Below are 21,862 nucleotides of genomic sequence, written 5' to 3'. Positions count from 1 at the left end.
TAAAGCTGGGTAACATTTGTCAATCCCTAACTTATACTGCCTGTGCAATTGCTCATTCATCTGCTCCTCTTCATTGTCTTTAAATTGTACAGCTGCTTGCATTACTGACATACCTCTCTCTCTCTCTTATTCTTTTTCGCTAACTTAATTTCCTTTTGTTTGGCTTCCTTTCGCCATAAGCGGAAAGAGTCAAACATCGCCGGCCGGGCTTTCTTCTTAAACAATTTAATTTCCAAATTATCTAAAATATCGGTATCGAAACTACCATTTTGGGGCCATTTTAAAACACCATCTTTCCTGGTGTAGTGGATCCACACTTCGTTATATGCAATGGGGCCTACGCCATGTTTTACATAGAGCTCATAAGTTGGAGTTCCAACCGGAGGAACCGGACATGATTCGTCTAGCTGGAAATCTTTTCCACAACCCAAACAGAATAATCTACCAAATAGTCCAGAACCAGGCATCTTTGCTCACTAGTCTAGATCCAAACGTCAAAGGATTATCGAATACGATATTCTCGTGAATACACGAGTCCTCTGGTTTTGGCGTTTGCAAACTCCAAAGTACCAAATTACCAAATCAAACGATCCCGAAGGATACCAAAAACAAATAGGAGACGCTCCACTTATACTTAACTGAATATTGCTGATCGATGGCGTCACCAGAAGACTCTCTCGATTGTTTCGCTCTCTCAAAACTCGTCAAGGGTCCAAAACAGGTCGATTAATCAGGGCAGCAGTCCTTCGTAGCCGTCGGGACGCGGAGAACCTCGCAGAAAAGACTTTCGGACCACGTCGACATGCAGGGGTCGATGAAGTGGCGGCCTTCCTCCGGAATTTCCACACGAAGCTCCTCACGAACCTCTGGCTTGGACTGGTACCGCTGAAATCGTCCCGAGTTGGGCGCCAAACTGAAGTACTGGGTATTTCAGACCCAGCGGTGCAGGGGCACACACCCTATGACTTCTGGGTTCACCCTGTTCCGGACCTACAGAAACACAGAGTCTTCTGGGTGAAGTCAAAGATTCGTTTATTGGCTGCAGACCAATGACAGGTATCCTAGAAGTACAACAGCGTGTATGTTCTCAGGAGACTGCTGAAAATCATAGGAACGGACTTCTCCTTAAGTACAAAATATCATGCTCCAGGCACACATTCCTTGGTTTACGATATGGCCATATAAAGGTATACATTACAAACGAAAAAGCAGAGTCATGATGACCATCCCACATTCCAGTTCGGCCAGCCCACAATGATTTACACAGTAAGGTTCAGATCCCACATCGTATGTCAATAGACCCCCCCAATAAACATGAGCATCTCCTGTTTTGGGAAACAAGTCATAAAGCGGGAACAAGCAGGTGTGGAAGAGATTAGCCGGGGGATTGTGTAGAATGAAAGGGTTTTATGACGGGTCAAGCCCTGATGCTAATCACAGGTGGACGGAGGAAGGGGAGCTCGTGAGACCGGTTTGACCTGGGGCAGCAGAGCCAGCTGCCCAGGTCACAGAGAAGTCAGAGGGAAAGCCCATGTACTGTGAGGCCCGTATTTACTCCATTATAGCCTATGTGAGGGCAATGACAAGATGGCCACTGCTTCCAAAATGGAACCCGCGTAGTGAAGCTGAATAACGTGTACACAGTGCATTCATAGCTAGAACGATATATAAAGCACTCGTACATGCCGCATTTACCATTTGCGGTTCGCTAATACCAAGATAGACAGGGGTAGGGCCCTGGCCCCTACGCGGTCCCGAATATTAAAGTACGACATAGGGGACTGAGGGCCACATCTTAGGCCAGCATCCAGGTGCTGGTAAATGAACGGAAATCTGTCATCTATATGCCACCTCTTCCACATTGTTCTTACAGCATCATTGGTGGTATACCCTGAACATGCAAGCGATCAATGGAAAATCAATATTCCAGCTGCCATATTTAGAGTACAGGTGTTTATCCTCCTCACCTGTGTTGGAGAAAAAAAGACCATAAGTAGCAAAACCCTGCCCACAAAATCCACAACCCTGCCCAATCAACATGTCCCTGCTACTACAAGCCCTGGGACTCTACCTGCCAGTGGTGGGTGAACAAAGGCACAAAGCACAACATATTAGAAGGTACATACATCTTTTTAGACTTATAAATATATTGTGTTAACTACCAATGTCACTTACATTAAAGGATATTTACCATCAATGTACCCTGTCTTCCTGTGTGTCCACATACCTCACACTAATTAACTAAAATAAAATATTCACCTAACACAATTTTATTAAGTATCCCAACACAATGTGCAGTAAATAACTGCATATTTTCAGAAAATATACATGGTTATGCAAGCATATAATGCAAACACATGATAACTAAACTGTTTATATTATTTACTATTACTGGAGTGTATGTAGCCTAGTAATAACTCTAAACAGAATTGTTTTCAGGGCTACCCTTGAACCCAAATAGATATTACAATAATTACATTGCGGTTTTAAATATTGCACAATATAGCAAGGGCAGGACATACATGAAAAAGCCAGACTGAGTTTTATGCATGCTTACTATACAGCATGTACCATATGTGAAACCTAACAAATAAAAATATACTTTCATTTTATCATCCAAATAATAATGTAAAATATAGTCAAAGACTCCCATTTACATACCACACACAGTATTCCATCACACCACTACTGCCAGTTCCTTTACCCCACGAGAAAGGGAATACATTTCCCACAATCTAACACAAACAAATCACAAGATCTGGAAATGTAATAGAATGACTAACATAAGCAACTTATAGAAATATGCAATCACATATGGCAATCATTTAATATTTTCAAGAACAACCAAGCATAAAAAAGAGACACAAAAGAAATGTAACGTTTTCTAAATAGGCGCAAAAAAGGAACAAGAAATATCTTTTATCAAAAAATACCAGCCTGAGTGGAATAGTGTACTATTATTTTCTCCTCAGAAGGCTTTCCATCCTCCTGGAGCACAAATGTTAATTTGGACACCTATTTTTGGGGATGGTATGGGGATTTTAGGGATGTTTTTTCTGGGAGTAATGTTTAGGGGGCATGGTAATGTTTATATGTGTGTGTTTGGTATTTGGACAGGTGAAATAATGGAAAGAGGTGGGAGAGTGTGGTATGAAATTGGGATGGGTGTCAAATTGGGCTCAGGTGTTGAAATGGGGTCAGAAGGAGGAATAGAGGCAGGTGTCCCAGATGAACTGATGTCCTAGGAGTCACTACCAGACCACATGTCCTACAGGATGTCAATCACTTTACCGAAATAACTGACTGACAATAACAATTGTATTCAACAATGCCATCTTCCCCACAGACAGGTTATTAAGAATCTTCTGTGCTCCTCTGACAACAGTATTTCTGGTCTGGAGCAGGGGTAAGGGTACTCCAGACAAAGGAGACCCCAGTCCATTTTCAGACTGGGTGTCAGCTTGCTATTGATGATGGAGCTGGTGCTAGCGGCAGCAATAGGAGCAAATGTTGTAAACTTGAAATGTTCAGTCATCACCTCAAGGGCCTGCCCATTGTCTGAGGCTTACGGGTTTTATGATGATGTAGCCTCCTGGCCAGCCACACACCAGCAGTGCCAGTGTGTTCAACTTCCAAATCCCCATGGTCTTCTTGCTGATCCCCTGAAGTGTGGCCAGAAACTCCCTCATGTGCTCTAGAAGACGATGACAGCAGATATTACCAGTACAGTAAAGTACATAGGTTTTTTTTTCAGCAAGGATAATAAGCTAAAGTGAGTGCACTGAATGTGACATCACAAAGAAGTTAAGTCACAATATTTAAGTCACGCTTACATTGACAATTTATGCTGAATTTATGTGGACCCAAAAAATGGTCTATCTTCAGCTTATGACAGGTATATCACTCCAGCACTAATGTGGCACTAATTGTGTTTGCATATTACACGTACTATATCCTATAAATGACTTGTAATAGCGTTGACAGGAGATCCGTCAAGTTTCTGATGGAGTATCACATCTGTCAAACTTGAAATCTGTCCCATAATACCTATATGTTTTGGATTTCGTGATGTCACAGGAATGCCCCAAGCATGTCAAAACAAAGACCTGCATTTACAGTATTTGTGTAGGCCTAGGTATGTTGTGCGTCAGTAGTCTGTCCAGTGACTTAACCAGAAATGTATTCCCCAAAACTTGCATGCCCTCAACTAGTGCACAAGGAATACTGCCCATTTCAGAGAATAGTGTGTTTTGAACAGCAGGTCAAACACATCATGTTTTCAAGAGATCTGAGCATCTTCAACAATTTAATTTCTTAACCATAAAAGTATAAGTCCAATGTAACAATTGATGGAAGGCCTAGTTTCAAGTTTATTTAATGCAATGCATTCAATAATGTGACAGATATACCATCTACTATATTACAAGTCCATCACTGGATACAGCCCTTGTAATATAACATAGTCTTTGCATCATTTTTTGAATAAAGTATCCCATCCCCAACTATATACCTCAAATTTTATGTGAATGATTTGGAGTTTGGCAAACAGGTACATTTGTAATAAGGCTGGCAAGATATCCGCCACGTTTGTGACAGACTACCCATCCATCAATCTCTAAATCCGGCACACCCTTTAAAAAAAACATGTCAACAAGCAAAGCTGGATGGAAAATCGTATTACAGCATTGTTAGCATTGCCGGATAAACGGTTATTTAGACACAGACTGCTTGATTTACAGTTCAGCACATAGGCTACTCTGTCACTAAACTGATGGTTTTTCCTTCTGCAGATTTACATAAGTACATTAGGTCGTATGGCACTTGTAATATTGTGAACAATATATCTGTATTGTTAGTTGTATAGTAAACCATCCTCCGAAGTGACAAGAAGGTTCATAACCAACATCAAGGTTTTTGGGGAGGGGGAGCTTGCCGGCGCCCAAGATTGCTGCATAGCTTGAGAGCTCCAGTGTAGTCGTAGCAAAATCCAGTTGTGCAGTTGTGCGTCTAGGCGGGCCGCCTGACCGATCTAAAGTAGGGTCCAGCACACAGTTAAAGTCTCCTCCCAGAGTAGGGAACCCGGGCCAAAGTAGCTCATGCTATCTAATAACTTTAAAAAAAGCTGGATTGTCAAAATTAGGGCCATAAACGTTACTTATAATCCAACCAAATCCATGCCCCTTACAGCGCGAGATCGCAAAACGGCCCTTCGGGTCTGTCTCTAGAGCTTCCAGGCGGAGATCAGATCTAGGGTTTGCCCATGTCAGTACGCCTCGGGCATGGGACGTGAACCCTGAGGCATGGATGTCGCCCCGTAACCCTCTATGCTGTAACAGAGCACTGTGCGGGTGCAAATGTGTTTCCTGCAGGAGTGCCAGGTCTATACCACGTCTGGTGAGAAAGGCTAAAATTTTAAACAATTTTCTATGGTCATTAAGACCCCGGACATTCCAGGTTAGGATTTTTAATCTATGTGGATATACATGCATCTAGGTCTAAAATTAAAAAAACAGGTGATGTGTTCAAGGCCGTATCCGTGCAAAACCTGTGTATCGTTGTAACGGGCCAGCTGGACTCTGTAGGGCAAAGTCATCCTATCCATGCAATTAAAAACTAGCAACATTGGTCTCTGTAAACCCCCACCCACAGCATGCATTCCCCAACTGTGCACACACAATACGATTCCCCTCCCACCCAACACAACAATAACATAATTGCAAAAATAGGCTGCAGCACCATGGAAGGTTACCCCGGAGCATATCCTGCTTACACTCAGAATGCTCTGCAAACTGAACAACATATAACAACGTTGAGAACAAAATTAGACTCTAGTGGTGTGTTTCACATGAAGGCAGATGTTGCCAACCCAGTAGGTCGACACAACCTAACTAGAGAAAACAGGATAATCCCATAGCCGTCTGTCCACATGTGAAACTAGTGCATCGAGCAAGTATATATCGGTGTCCATCCCGTCTCACTGATATCTGACTAGGGCGGGTAGAGAGCGTGCGAGTCATGTCTATCCTGATGGCATTTGGTGCTAGGGCCGTACTCCCCGTGCAATAATTACCTGCTAACCAGTACAATGTTAGCAAGCCACAAAGGTTGAATCCCCAGTTAAAGGTTCTTGGCCCCCCCAAGCACACCCAACAGCCTCTATCTTATCTGTGTCACAAGTGGTTGAGTCCTCAGTCCTGATCATCCAGGCTGCACCCCAACCACTCCTTCACGGCTTTTTGTAGAGTTTTGGGGTCCGTAAAGATCTGTGACTTGCCCTGCCGGTTTACACGAAGTGGAGCTGGGTACAACATAGCATAGTCGAGATTTTGGTCCCGCAGCTGTCTTTTAAGTGGTGCGAACTGCCAGCGCGCCTCCTGCACGCGGATTGTGAAATCCAGAAATAGAGAAATCGTTGAGCCCTCGAACTGCAAAGTTTGTTTTTTTCGAGCCACCTTTAACACTGCATCCCTGTCTCTGTAATTCAGCAATTTGGCAATGATGGGTCATGGTGGAGCGCCAGGGACAGGGTGCAGGCCCAACAAGCGATGCGCTCTCTCCGACACAAACATGGAGGAGAAAGTCTCAGCACCCAGCAGTGTCACAAGCAGTTTTTCAACGAAGAGTTCCATGTTTCCAACCTGAGTTGTCACCGACAGGCCCTCGATATGAAGATTACTGCGGCGAGACCTTGCTTCCAGGTCCTCCGCCTTGTCGTGTAGAGCTTGAAGCGCCTTACCCATTTGTTTCTGTTCTGCGTCTAGATCCGTCTGTGCCTCCTCAACCTCTGTGACCCTGCGTTCGGCCATATCTAGTCGCTCCACCTGCTTATCCATGCATTCAGTCATTCTGCCCATGCGATAGGACAGGGAGTCAAGCTTATTGCCCAGGATCGAGAGGCGGCTCTGTAAATTCTTTTTCATGGCCTCCAGCAGGCAACGAATACCACCATCATCTACTGCCTGCAACACGGCCTGCAATGCGTCCCCCTCCTCCGGGGCCTCTTCGCACACCCTTGATTTGCGTTGATCGAAGTTGAGTTTCTATCATCTGGCCTGGTCATGCCCTAGGATAGCGGCGTTCTGGGAAATGATTTTTAAGACGCTTGGCGAAGTCACTGACACTACACTGGCCCTGTTGGGCTACTCCAAACATCTACCTAAAGGGATCAGACATCTGATAGATATGGGGCTTCTTATGGCCAGACGTAGGGTCGCGATTTGTGGGTCCCGCGGACCGACTCCCACCTTAGCGGGCTGGACCCTTGATATGACTTACGGCAGCACGCAAACTGAGCACTATAGCCAATTATTACCCCCCTCCCCCCCCCGCAATAGGCCTAAAAACTTCTGGGGGCTCTACCAGGCTTCCCTGACTACTAAGACAAATAACACACAGCGGACTGACTCTCCTGTAGCATAGTGCGGGGGTTGGCACTACAAGATATGGGGCTAGAAGCCATCTGGAGGGAGGGACCACGTCTAAGGGCCCTTTGGTTAGGCCGTGGATTTACTATTGTTTGGTGGGGGCACCACTGCACGGCAATGTTATGATTATTGATGTGTTCTGAATAGCGAATATGCGGATATGGTGGCCTAAGGGTTATGTGTGATGTCTTACCGTGCTGATTTTTGTGTACTTTAATTGAAACAACAAGTATGCCATGTCTCTGTCTTGACTTTTGTTTGCAATAAAAATCTTAGAAAAAAAACACAAAAAAACAACTTTGAGGTTTTCAACTATGAGGAAACTTACCCCTTGTCGCAAATCCATAGCTTCAAGTTTCACATCCAAGTTAGGGTAGGCCACTTCAAGAACGCAGTGCATCATGGGGGTCCGCAACTGCCACACCCACTATTTTCAGTTGTGAGGAACTTCGGAGCTAGCTGAGTGAGATGAATTAAGTCCAACACCACAGGTTCTCTCACTATTTGCTTTAGACTGTGGGAGGACCCATTAATAGACCCTCTGACTGTGCATGCTCCTTGCATTTGTCTGGATTTTTTTCTTGTTATGGAAGCTGACCTACACAGTGGAAGATAAGAGAGAAAATGCTGTTAGCATGCTATGAGAAACCTCATAAATTGTGAAAAAAATAGCTTTTTTTAGTTTATAGCAAAATATTTATTAACATACAGAGGTCTGTTTTGGGAATAATGTTAAACAGTTTAGCAATAATTTTATTTTGGACAATACTCAACGTTGTTTGATACCATTAACTACTGTACTCTGAATTATTTTTATATATAATATATAGCAAAATTTTCCAGTTGCATAATTCATTTTTTATCTTGGGTACTTCTTTTGTTTTGGGTACATATCTGGCAGGGACACTAGTAGTAGTAGTCTGTCAGGGTCTGATCCTGACAGACTACTGTCCACTGTACTATAATTCAAGGCCAGAGTATAGTTCTATCAGATATGTATCTAAAAACTCATTTTCTTTTGGGTTGTGGCAAAAGCATACCTTTGACTTGGGAAAGCTGAGTCGTTGACCAGGGAACTCTCATTCAAATGTCTCTAGGTAACCCAAACATGAAAGAAAATGGCCAAATTCAAATGGTTTGCACAGAAATTGGGTACCAGAGAGTTGCTGACACTTTTAGGACGGCAGGTGTGACATCCACAACATTAGGACAAGTGTGTTATAAACAGCATAATATTATTTAGTGCAATAGAAAATACAAAATTATGAAAGAACATGTATTTAGTGCACCTTCTCAAGGCAGTCCATCCACTCTTGGGTGAAGTTTGGAGCCTTGTCATCTGCACTTTCAGCCTTGGTGGACCTCAGCAGAAGTTATTGAGCAGTAAAAGTAGATAAGGTCTGTAACAGGTAGTGGTAAGAACGCAAGTGACTTCAAGGCCTGAAAAAACATGTACATCAATTTGACAACTTTTCTGTCAATGGACACTTTCACAGCGGATGACGGCTTTTGTCCATCATGGAACTGCTTCCGGAAAAGGTAGGTACAAGATTAACTTACTGTTCCATCGTCCATCACTGATACTTCAGGCATCTGCCATATTTGGTCAGCCTTCAAAAACCATCATTGCCAGCATAGGGTATGCCTGACAATATGACGTGTTAATCTATTCCAGGATCCGCACGGATGCAAGTGGAGCGAACTCCTTGACCAGGCCGTGAAATCGGCAGGAGAGAGGGATTGCAGGGACGTCCCCAGGTATGCGACACGGCTCACAAGGTTGTGGGTTTAGCGAGGGAATGTTCTACTTCCTTCGGGGGGAAGAATAGGGCACTGTGGGTTAGGGCTGGCAGGGAGGTAGGCAACCCTTTGGGGTCGACCCATCATTCCTGCAGTTCATAGCAGGGGCCCCAGATGTTAACGTTTAATTTTTTATCCACATCCCCACCCCTCCCCACCTTCCAGAGTACCCATGTCCGAGTAACCGTCGATCTTTCAATCGGGCGAACGCCAGCACGCAGGTTCACAGCAAGGCCGCTCACATCAAAGTAAGTACAGGGGAGGCGGTCCTAGCGAGAGGATGAGGTGGACACATGAGTCTCACCAGTCCTTGCACTGGTGCGCAGGAAGGGGGACTTTTCTCACACACAGCTTACTCGTCCTGCAGGTCCAGTTGCTCGTTGGCTGAATTTTGAAGTTTGAGGCATTAATTGCCCCCCTTTTCTCCCAGATGTCAGCGGTGGAGGACTCGCTGCTGGGCACGTCTCAGGATGCGCAATGGGTGGCATTCATGCAGATGACCAAGGCTAAAGGTTTGGCCTGGGTGAAGGAAATCATGAGCCCGCCTGAACCGGAGAATTCGGGGGTTGATGTCGACAGACCCATTCCGGAACAACTGGCGAATGTGGACGCAGGGCCTGCACGGCAGAAAAGGGCCCACAGGCCGACTAACAAAGACTTCCCCACCAATCCATCTGCACCTAGGGCTAGAACGCTGGCAACCCTTTGAGAAGCCGTCCCCATGATGTCAACCCCCTTATGTCCGGTGGCAGGAACAGTGGCCTTGAGGGACAGTAGGACAGCCACAGCGAATTCCCATTCAATGGACAAGATTGGTGAGGTCATGGACACTATGATGAGTTTTATGGCTGAATTAAAAACCGGTCTCTCCAGACAAGGTCCCTTGCCCTCTCACAGTGGCTTAAGCAGCTGCGGGGAGGGGGTGCAAACAATTACTAAAGTGTGGGGGACTCAGCCAAGTGCAATTCAGACCCCGGGCGCTGTCTCCACAGCAGTTGCGGCAGCAATACCTACAGAAATGGTGGAACAAACTGATCTAGCATTTTCAGCAGGTTCAATAGCAGCACACAGTAGCATGCCAGCCCTTAACAGCACAACACCCACTTTGCTGCCACCCTCTGCCTAGACACCCACTCTGCTGCCACCCTCTGCCCAGACAGCAGCCAGTTTGGGTACTGTAGCTCCTCCTCACAAAGCAGGCCACGTGATACACGCCCAAGGCAACCCCCATCTGCCACTAGTTTGGAAACCCAGAAGGTATCGCCGATGGCAGCAGCCAACCCGCCACTTATTTCAGTGGCCCCCTTGTTGTCGGGCCACTGTTCCCTAGTATGGCAGGTCCCCTTGGCAGCCAAAGAGGAGGTCTGGCAATGGGACTTCATTGATATTTTCACACTCCTAATGCATGGTCTGGATAGGTTAGACACCAGAAAGATGGGCGGGAAAGAGGATGAGAAGAAGGTAAAGTATCAAGCCTGGCCGGAAAAAACAATAGAAAACTGGTTAGAAGCCTTCGCCATACTGTCGGCCGTAGTAATGGAAAAACAACCAGATTTGGGCCCAGGTTTATTCCAGTATTCCTGGACCATTCACAACGAGGCCCTGAAGTGGGGAAGCATGGGTTGGTACAACTACGATAAAGAGTTTAGGAAAAAGATGGCCATGTGCCCCGAGATGGAATGGGACAAAAAAGAAGTTCAGCTCTGGATGGAGCATATGGGTAAATACACCCTGCAGAACAAGGAATACCAGACCAAATACCACGGTGGGCATCCAGCGGGAAAGGGTCCATTCCAATTCGGGAGACACAATTTCAAACAGCCCTTTCAAGGCATGCAGGGGGGATCGAGCCAGAGGGGAGGTTTTGGGCACCCCCATGGGAACTTGTAGGCTTTTCAATGATGGGTCCTGCTCCTGGGGCATAGCATGTAAATTCGCATACACATGCAACAAATGCAGGGTTCCCCACCCCGCAGCTGCAGGTTACAGCACACAAGAGCAGCAGCCGCCTGGCAAGAACAAGCAGGACAGTTGAGTGGGGACCCCCCCTCCCCGTGGTAACCACGCAGCACAACTTGTGACCCAGCTGTGTCCTGTTCACATGATGGCTCTCTCAGACACATTGTCAATGCTTTAGCCCCTGCCTGCGCAGCCAAAGGCCCGTCACAGCTACTCCTGGATAACCTCCTCCCATTGCTCAGCCTATACCCCAATGCACAAGATGCATAGCTGCTGCCGGCGGGCTGTATCGAGGGTTTTAGGATTCCTTATGTCGGCCCTCTGGTAAGTCGAGATGCAGACAATCTCGGATCAGTGAAAAAGCATCCAGCAGTGGTGAGAGCCAAGGTAGAGAAAGAACGGGCATTAGGTAGAGTGGCGGGACCCTAACCCTACCCTCCGCTTGATAACTTTGTTGTTTCCTCACCAGGGGTGGTCCCTAAGAAAGAGCCGGGGACATTCAGGCTTATGCACCATCTGTCATACCCTGGAGGGAACTCAGTGTATCATGGTCTGGAAGAGGGAACATGCTCTGTGTCATATTGCACTTTTTATGTAGCAGTGGACTTGGTCAGGAGGGCGGGTAAAGGGGCCTGCTTCACAAAAGCAGATATTGAATTGGCGTTCCGTTTGTCGCCAGTCCACCTGGACAGCCAACACTTACTGGGTTTCAAGCTAGATGGCAAGTTTTACTATTCCAGATGCATCCCCATGGGTTGTGCAGTCTCTTGTACGTTTATTTAGGCGTTCAGCTGTTTTTTGCCATGGGCATTACAGGGTACATACGGTGTTAAGGGGGTGACTCATTACCTTGATTATTTCCTGTTCATTGGTGAGGAAGGAACGCAGGATTGTGGGGAGGTATTCCAGGATATTGAAAGGCTAGCCAATCATCTAGGAGTCTCACTGGCACCAAGCAAAACAGAGGGACCAGCCCAGGTTCTGAATTTCTTGGGTATTGAGTTAGACACTGTGGTGGGAGTGTCTGGACTCCCGGCAGGCAAGGTGCAGGCGTCGGTTCAGGACATCCATTCTTCTTTGGCAAAGGATAATGCAACTCTAGGGTCAATCCAGAGCGTCCTGGGAAAACTGAACCTTGCAACGAGGGTGAACCTAGCTGGGAGGGTCTTTGCTAGGAGGTTGGCTAGGGCCTGGTCAGGTTGAGCAATGGAATGAAGAAGGACCTCAGCATGTGGGCCGAGTTCTTGGCCAACTTCAAATACTCCGTTATCTGGAGAGCTCCTTGGGCTGGCAGTCCTGAGCTGTGCCTGTTCACGGATGCATTGGGCAGGGATAGCATCGGAGCAATCATGGGGAGCGAGTGGTGTGCGGAGAAATGGCAGGATGCCTGCATAAGAGTAAAATCACGTCCAATGGATCAGTTCTGGAGCTATTCCCAATAGTTGTCACCTTCCATCTCTGGCCAGAAGCACTGGCAGCTAGAAGAGTGCTGTTCTGGTCGGACAATATGGCATCGGTTCAGGCCTTTAACGTGCAAACAGCTAATTGTCCTTTGGTACTCTTCTTGCTGAGGATATTGGTGAGGGCATGCTTGTACAACAATGTGGAGTGGAGTGCTAGCCACATCCAAGGGGTAAAGAACATTGGAGCTGATGCTCTCTCTCATTTTCAGTGGTGCCGTTTCCAGGAGGCGTGGCATAGAGCGAGAGAGGAGATGACCCCTTTCCCGTCACACCTCTGTCTCCTTCTTCAGTGGAACAGCGATTAAAGGAGCTAGGTGTGCTTTCCCTAGCATCAGGGACCAGGAGGCATTACAAGACTTGCGTAGCTATCTTCTGCAAAGTTGTAGGGGCCTGGGGGGAAGGTTCAACAACTTTGGAGCACAAGGTCCAAACCTTTGTCATGTGGGCCAAGGACCAGGACAAGAGTCATTCCTGGGTCTCAGGCTACCTGGCTGCAGTGAGTCATTACGCCAAGCTGATGGGCCAGCAGGATCCTTCTAAGTCATTCCCCATCAGGGCAGCGCTAAAGGGATGGGCAAGAGGGGAAACAAATTCCAGACTCCAGGTCAACCATCGAATTCAGGACATTACAGGACATGATCGATTTAGTACATAGGGCCACCCTTTCACCTTTCAAAGCCACCCTCTTCTCAGCGGCTTTTAGCTTGGCATTCTTTGGGGCCTTGAGAATAAGTGAATTAGTGGCTAGGTCTAAGAAGGATGGGTCTGGGGATGCCAAAGGGAGACAGGATACTCTAATCACAGGAGAATCCCTGAAAATTCAAGTGAAGATTTCCAAAACGGACCAGGCTCGGCTGGGGAAGGTGATCTGGCTACATCCACTTGGAGCTAAAAGGTGCTGCCCTGTTGGCTTGGCCTCTGTTTACTTAGCCCTTCAATCTGCCGTGGGCAGCCACTTGTTTATTCATGCTGACTGCATGCCTCTTACAAAGTTTCAGGTGGAAAAAGTAATGAAGTCATGCTTGGTATTGTTAAGTAATGCGGGGCCTGGTAAGCATTTTTGGAGCCATTCCTTTAGGATAGGAGCGGCTACCTCAGCATTCAAGGTTGGTCTGTTTCCAGAACGCATCAAGCGAGTGGGGCGTTGGGAGTATCAGTGTTACAAGTGGTACGTCTGCCCATGAATTCAGAAAGGGGCAGGGTGCACACTTGAGCATCAGGACGCCGCTAGCTGTGTTCTATGTGTTTGCCGTTTGGTTTTAGAGCATATAATTTTCAGTTATGCATAGTATTTGTCTGACAATTGTGAGTTGCGTTTTTCAATAAAAGGTTTGCAACTCTGCATTTCTTTATTTTGCCAGGATCAAAGGTGTGGATGATCGGCCATTCAGGCATCGCTAGGGTGGTGCAGTGGGTGGAAAGCAGGAGCTGGAAGCATGGGTTTTCCCTCACTGATATAGTCTGGTTGGGGTTCCCAGGCATGCGATGGCACAGCTTTCTGAAGAAGCTGCAGCACAGACTAGCAGGCCGCAGACACCCTTCTGACATTTTGGTCATCCCCCTGGGAGGCAGTGATCAAATTCTCATGGGTAGAAAGGCTCTGCTACAGGCTATGAAAGCCACATTGAGTGAGATAAGTAATCAAATAGGCCCATTTGAGTTATGGTGGTCCGAGATCACTCCACATTTGGTCTGGCACGGGACCAGGAGAGGCAGTTGAAATTTCTCATAGGAGAGTAAACAGTGCCATGCGCAAATTTACGGATCGGAGGGGTTTGGGCTTTATCAGACATGGACTCTTACATGCCAAGACCACGGGGTGTTTCAATGAGGATGGGGTCCACCTGTTTAAAGTGGTCCTGTTGGACCTGGGCGACGACCTAGGGTGTAAGTAAGAAAGTTGCCTGCGTTGGTGGGGGGTCCTGGGTGAGACGGGTGCCACATTCAGAGCTATGGTGGAGTTAAAGGGCAATCCAGAGGCTGAATGGTACATAGGGTTAACCTCTTCAGGAGCACAAGAAGGGTGTGAATGCCAAACAACCTCAGAAGTCTTTATGGTAGGGGTGAGCGGAAGTTGCGTAGTGATGCAATGCAAAGACCCGCAAAACGGTAAAAAATCTCCGCAAGCATGCAGAGATTCCACGAACACGCGGAATTGCTTGTTCGCAATGCTTTTTTCCTGTTCGCGAATGCTGTTTGCGTGCTCGGTGGAAATATCTCGCGAGCCAGCATTTTGAGAACGCAAACAAGCAAAAAATTCCGCAAAGCCACGGAACGCAGAATTTTGGGCAATTCTGCGTTCTCCACAGAACGCGAAATTACCCAAATTTCACAAATTCCACGAGCGGAACGGAATTTCACCGCCCAGGCCTACTTTATGGCAGGACCCTGGAGGAACAACGGTGCACTGCTAGTCCTCTTGCTGCTTGTAAACCTGAGCAACGGGAGGCTTGCCTGGACAGTGGACACGCTCCCCCCATCTGCCTGTAGTAGGACGCCCTTGATTCTAATGTTGAACCTGCAAGACCTGTTTTCCAAATCCTCCAAAAAGTAATTAAGGTCAGAATAGCAGTCTTTAAGTTCAAGTTTCCAATTCCTCCTCTGTGGCCTCGCAATTCTTTTGCACTGAGTCCACTAGCAGCTCCAAGTCGCCCATGTCACACCAAAGGTCCTTGACTTCCATAGTAATTTCCATCTTAAGGGTTGCTATGTTGTCTCGCAGGGTACTAAAGAGGGTTTTCATGAATCTGCATGCGATGGGGGCCTCTCTGTCTGCAACTTGGTCCTTGCCTGTCTTCAGAGGGGTGCGCGTGGGCAAACGGGACACCCTAGTTGACTCGGGTCATGTGGAGGAGCTGTTAGTCAACAGATCTCTGACTGTGGGGTCTCTTTTTGTTCTCATGGAAGTTATTTGATTCACCCCTGGGGTCTCCGGAGGAGCGTGCACACTTGGAAATGGGTAGTCCCTCTCACACATAAGCTGTTATGCTCCACGTAGGTGATCGGGGCATCTGAGCAATAGCATTGTGGTGCGCCCCTGCTCTGGGTCTATCGAGCTGAGAGAGACAACAAAGCTGCTCCTTACTCAGCCAATGCCGGCAGTCCCTGATTAAGTAGTGCCAAAGAATGATCCTATTGTACTATGTCCTCCATGGTCGCCAGTTGATCCGCTATGCAGTGTTCAAGGGAGTCAGTCCGCTCTCACTCTGTAATGTGGGACTCGCTTTATTAACCATGTCTCCACTCCATCAGACGGGAAAGTGGGGATGAACCTGTATCAGCCACTGGTGTCCTTGGGGCCAGTCCAGACACCCAAATGTCTGACAAGGGCCACTGTCAGGAGAGTGCTGTCATATTCAGTCAGCTTACCTGGGGTTTCTCTCAGGGCAAGACTTGGTCTCTTCTTCTGACTTCTCCCCTGCTGCAGGCTGGTTATGCTCTCATCATTGCTCACATCTCCCTGAGGTTCTGGACAATCTTTGACATCATAGGCCATGGCCCTTCACCATGGCCCTTCACACACAGGACCTGGCGTAGGTCTCTCAGGAGACTGATCAGTGGCAGTCCCAGCTATAGTCTCCACCGGTCTCTGCTACAACGCCTGGTTCCTAGCAGTTATGCAGGGCCAGCATGTGACATAGCCTCCTGAGGGTGCTCTTGCAGCTGCTGTAGCACTCTGGGGCACACCTCTTGTGGGGCTGCCATCTTTGCCTCCGGCACAGATCAGTTGCTTCCTCACAGCACGCCTGCCTTAGTCTCCCATGGCTACCAGAGACACCGGTCCTGCTCTGTGTCCCAATGGGTTCAGCTTCAGTCCTCCGGAGGCTCATTGGGTGGTGCGGTGCATCTCAGCCCCACTCTCCATCAGTGCCAGGGGCTCCCGCTGCAACTCCTGCCTCAGCTGCCTGCTGCAGTGTGGTGACCAGGTCCCGGCTCGTAGTGGTGATGCTCTGTCACAGGTCCAGGATGGGATGAGTCTGCTTTAAGGCAGGATGTGTTTCTCCTGTCCTGAGTTCTGGGAAGCGGGCTCCACGGCACACTCTTCTTCCCAGCACCAATCCAGCTCAGGTTGTGGTGGGTGGAATCCCGCCCCTTAGCAGGAATAAGGGCACGCAGCTGGTTCTCCTCTGCGCGGTAGCTCAGTTGTTGGTCTGCCTTTCTCTTGATGAATGCAGAGGAGTGCCCCCCTTCACTGTGGCCTTACCCATTTTTTATTTTCTTGAATAAAAAATTAAGTGGGGCCATGTGGCCTCCCTCCCGAGGGTAATTTTGGCCCCGGGGACCCCATCTCCCAGGGCTAGACCTATGTTTATATTTTCATTCAAAAGGGAAGGGGGGCTGGGCACCCCCCTCCCCAGGCCAATTTATGCACCAGGGACCCCATCCCCCAAGGACTGGCAAATTTTTATTACAACAATTTTTTTAAGGGAGATGGCCGAGCAGCCCCCTTCCCCTATGCCATTTTTGGCCCGGTGCCCCATCCCCCAGGCCTTGGTCATTTGAAAACATACACTTTATTTTAAGGGAGGGGGGCTGCACGGCCTCCTCCCCAAGCCAATTTCGGCCCTGGGACCCCATCACCCAGGGCCAAGCCATTTAAAAAAATGTTTTAAGAGAGAGCGGCCTCCCTCCCCAGGACAATTTTGGCCCTAGTGACCCCATCCCCCATGGCTTGGCCATTTATTTATTTTAAATGCCACTTTCAGAGATGATGCCGCGTGGCCCCGTCCCCAGGCTGATTTCGTCCCCGGGTACCCAATCCCCTGAGCTAGGCACTTTTTCTTTCAAAGTAAAAAAAAGGGAGGGGTCCAAGAAGCCCCCTCTTGGTCCATTTAAGACCCCAGGGACCCCATCCCTAGGGGCTTGTCCACGTCGTGGGGGAGCCTCAAGGCAAACATGCAACTCCCTCTGCCCAAAAGCAAACATGCAGCTCCCTCTGCCCAAAAGCAATTCTGCTCCGCTTCCTGGAAGCGAGAGCATTTTTCCTGCTCTTGCTTCCATGAAGCGGACCAGAGTTTGCTATGGCTTGGCGGGTGCAGCCATAGCAAACTGTAATGTCCCAGGGGTGGGCAGCCTGGGACATTGCTGGAGCTGGCCCTGGGTGGTGGCTGTCCCAAGGGCCATATTCGGCTCCAGGAGGGGTGCACCCTCCAATTTGCAAAGTAGCTGCGGGGAGGTGTTGGCCTCCAGTGCCGTGTGGGGGGCAGGAGCCCCATGCCTAATTATGTGAACAGTCCTGGGGAGATGGTGGTCCCCAGAGCTACGAGGGCCTGCTTTGCCTATTTTTGCACCTCTCTTGCCTCTTTCTACACCTCTCTTGCCTCTTTCTATACCTCTCTTGCCTCTTTCTGTACCCCAATCTCTTTTTTCTACACCTCTCTTGCTTCTTTCTGTACTTCTCTTGCCTCTTTCTGCACTTCTGTTGCCTCTTTCCGTACCTCTCTTGCCACTTTCTGTACCTCTTGGTCTTCTTTCTGCACACTTCTTCCTCTTTCTGCGCCTCCCTCTCTTCTTTATGTACCGCTCTAGGTTCATTCTGCACCTCTCTTATTTCTTTCCATACCTCTCTTGCCTCTTTATGCCCCTCTCTTGCCTCTTTATGCACCTCTCTTGCCTCTTTCTGCACCTTTCTTCCTATTTCTCCACCTCTATTGCTTCTTTCTTCACCTCTTGTGTTTCTTTCTGCACTTCTCTTGCTTCTTTATGCGACTTTTGTCCTCTTTCTGTGCCTTTCTTCCTCTTTCTGCATCCTTCTTCCTCTTTTGGCACATATCTTCCTCATTCTGCACTTCTCTTGCCTCTTTCTACACCTCTCTTGCCTCTTTCTGCACCTGTCTTGCTTCTTTCTGCACCTGTCTTGGTTCTTTACACACCTATCTTGCTTCTTTCTGTGCCTCTATTGCCTCTTTCATCACTTCACTAATCTTCTTTCTACACCTCTCTTGTACTTTTCTTGCTTCATTCTGCACCTTTCATCCTCTTTCTGCAGTTCTCTTGCCTCTTTCTGTATTTATGTTGCTTCTTTCTGCACCTTTCTTCCTCTTGCTGCACTTCTCTTGCCTCTTCCTTCACCTCTCTTGCCTCTTTCTGCACTTCTCTTGCCTCTTTCTGTACCCCACTTGCTTCTTTCTGCACTTCTCTTGCTTCTTTCTCTGCTTTTCTTCCTCTTTCTGTCCCTTTCTTCCTCTTTCTGCACTTCTCTTGCCTCTTTCTGCTCTTTTCTTGCTTCTTTCTGTACCTCTCTTGCTTCTTTCTGCACCTCTCTTGTTTCTTTCTGAACCTCCCTCTCTTCTTTCTGCACCTCTCTAGGTTCTTTTTGTACTCTCTTATTTCTTTCGGCACCTCTCTTGCCTCTTTCTGCCCCTCTCTTGCCTCTTTCTGTATTTCTTTTGCCTCTTTCTGCACTTCTCTTGCTTCTTTCTGTACCTCTTTGCTTCTTTCTGCACCTCTTTTGTTTCTTTCTGCACTTGAATGAATACATTTTTGTAACTGTTCAATTAATTAAAATCATTACAGTAAAAGCAGACGCTGTATAGAAATATATTTAAAAAAGAAAGAGACTTGTGTATATAATTAGTAAAAATGCCATCCTCCCTTCCCAGGCGCCCTCTCTATCAAACCCTGAGCTTGTAATAATAATCATGTGCCCTTAAACAAGTTTGTACAGCCCCAAATGTTCTATAAAAGTAATTCTAATGCAAAACACCTCATTAAAAACTATTAAAAAAGTGCAATTTTGTTAGGGCTTGTAAAAGGGGGTACGATCCTCAGTACTTATTGGGGACCAGTCTGCTTGCTTCCGCAGGGTTTGACGTGCCGATCTCCAGAATTAGATTGCGTTCATTCACAGCCTTTAAGGCAACCCTGATCAGATGCAAGAATTTCCCCAGTCTTGCTAAAGTCATAGTTTTTGTTTTGGAAAAGCACAAGGCTGACGCTTCACTGCAGGTTTTTATTCCATTGACAATACAGATCGGGTGCAGGAGCCGCCAATGTTCGTTGTGAAGGTTGGAGCAGCAGCATAGTAGGTGAAACCAGGATTCCATTGTGTAGGAGCACAGCCTACAATTTGTGATTTCCCTCCTGCAAGCCAATGCAGGGTTAAAATCAATGATTTCTAGTGTGATTAGTCTCATAAAAAATATTTTGCTTCGGGCTTAGGTAGGGTTGGGCTTTTCCTGACGTATAAGAATTATTCAATGGATCAAGGTGAGAGCTTGAGTGGAGTGAATTGGTGTCTTGATCAAAAGATATTTTCCGCACTTGTCTATTATAACTTTTTTCCAAGCGTTCAGTGAATTTTCAGGTGACTATAGACTTGCTTCCTCTATCTTCAGTATGTTGCTGGCTTTGCCAAGGCCGGTGTGACCGAACCTGTTTCCTCAAAAATGGATCTCAATTGGTGTCTTAAGGAGTCGGCTGGAGCCCTTAGAATCCTTAGATGTAACTTTATGAGCTCCCCCTGACACGTCAGGTCTGTCCTTGCAAGTCCTAACTCCAATCTCAGCCTTTATTTCCTGGCTGGCCTCGGGATGAGGAGCACTGATTTATATGCTTTGGCTTGGGCTGAGTTTAAGAAGGCATGCAGTGACCCTGGAAAAGCCAAGTGGCTGTAGCTGATGGCTTGGAGCAATTTTGCTTTTTGGACAGTCACTATTGGTCCGGCAGAAGGGCTTATCCTTTGTTGGCTCAAGTGCATAACATTGTTGGCCTTGGAGGTCTGATGTTTCTGATGAATGTTTGCCCTGGCCCGTTCTGAGAGCCAGACCCCCAGATAGTTGTATGAAGCCACTGTGCTAATTTGTAAGTCTCTCAGTAGCCACTGTGCTTTCCTTTTAAGATCGTACCTCCCTTTCTGTACTTCTCTTGCCTCGTTCTGCACGTCTCTTCCTCCTTCTGCACCTCTCTTCCTGTTTCTGCACCTTTCCTCCTCTTTTTACACTTCCCTTGCTTCTTTCTGTCCCTCTCTTGCCTCTTTCATCACTTCTCTTGATTCCTTCTGCACCTCTCTTGCTTCTTTCTGCACCTTTTTTCCTCTATCTGCACTTCTCTTGCCTCTTTCTGTACCTTTCTTCCTCTTTCTATACTTCTCTTTCCTCTTTCAGTAGCTCTCTTTCTTTGTTCTGCACCTCTCTTGCCTCTTTCTTTACTTCTCATGCCTCTTACTGCACTTCTATTGCCTCTTTCTGCACTTTTCTTCCTTCTTTCTATACCATTCATCCTCTTTCTGTACTTCTCTTGCTTCTTTCTGCACCTCTCGTGCCTCTTTCTGTACCTCACTTGCCTCTTTCTGCATCTCACTCTCCTCTTTCTGTACCTCTCTTGCTTCTTTCTGTACCTCTTTTGCTTCTTTCTGCACTTCTCTTACTACTTTCTGTACCTTTCTGAACCTTTCTTCATCTTTCTGTACCTATTTTCCCACACCAAATATTGCAGCAATTGTAGCAAACCAATTATTAACTTGGTCCATTAGATATGTGCACAGATATATTCTTTCTGCACCTGTCTTGATTCTTTACACACCTCTCTTGCTTCTTTCAGTGCCTCTCTTGCCTCTTTCATCACTTCGCTTGCTTCTTTCTATAGCTTTCTTCTTCTTTATGCACATATCTTGCTTCTTTCTGCACATATCTTCCTCTTTCTGCACCTCCCTTCTTTCTGCACCTCTCTTCCTTCTTCCTGTACCTCTCTTGCCTCTTTCTGTACTTCTCTTGCCTCTTTCTGCATGTCTCTTGCTTCTTTCTGAACTTCTCTTGCTTCTTTCTCCACCTTTCTTCCTCTTTATGCTCCTTTCTTCCTCTTTCTGTGCATTTCTTCCTCTTTCTGTGTCCCTCTAACTCTTTCTGTACTTATCTTGCCTATTTCTACACTTCTGTTGCTTCTTTCTAAACCTCGCTTGCCTCTTTCTGTACCTCTCTTGTCCATTCTGCGCATTTCTGTCTCTTATTATACCTCTCTTGTCTCTTTCTGAACTTCTCTTGCCTTTTTTGCACTTCTCTTGCTTCTTTCTGTACCTCTCTTGCTTCTTTCTGTACCTCTCTTGTTTTTTCTGCACCTCACTCTCTTCTTTATGCACCTCCCTTGGTTCTTTTTGCACTTCTCTTATTTCTTTCTGCACCTCTCTTGCCTCTTTCTGCACCTCTTTTTCCTCTTCCTGCACCTTTCTTCCTCTTTCTGTACTTCTATTGCTTCTTTCAGCACCTCTTTTGTTTCTTT

Source organism: Triturus cristatus, chromosome 2_1 (genome assembly GCF_964204655.1).
Source record: "Triturus cristatus chromosome 2_1, aTriCri1.1, whole genome shotgun sequence".
Lineage (NCBI taxonomy): Eukaryota > Metazoa > Chordata > Amphibia > Caudata > Salamandridae > Triturus > Triturus cristatus.
This window is presented reverse-complemented; position numbering follows the sequence as displayed.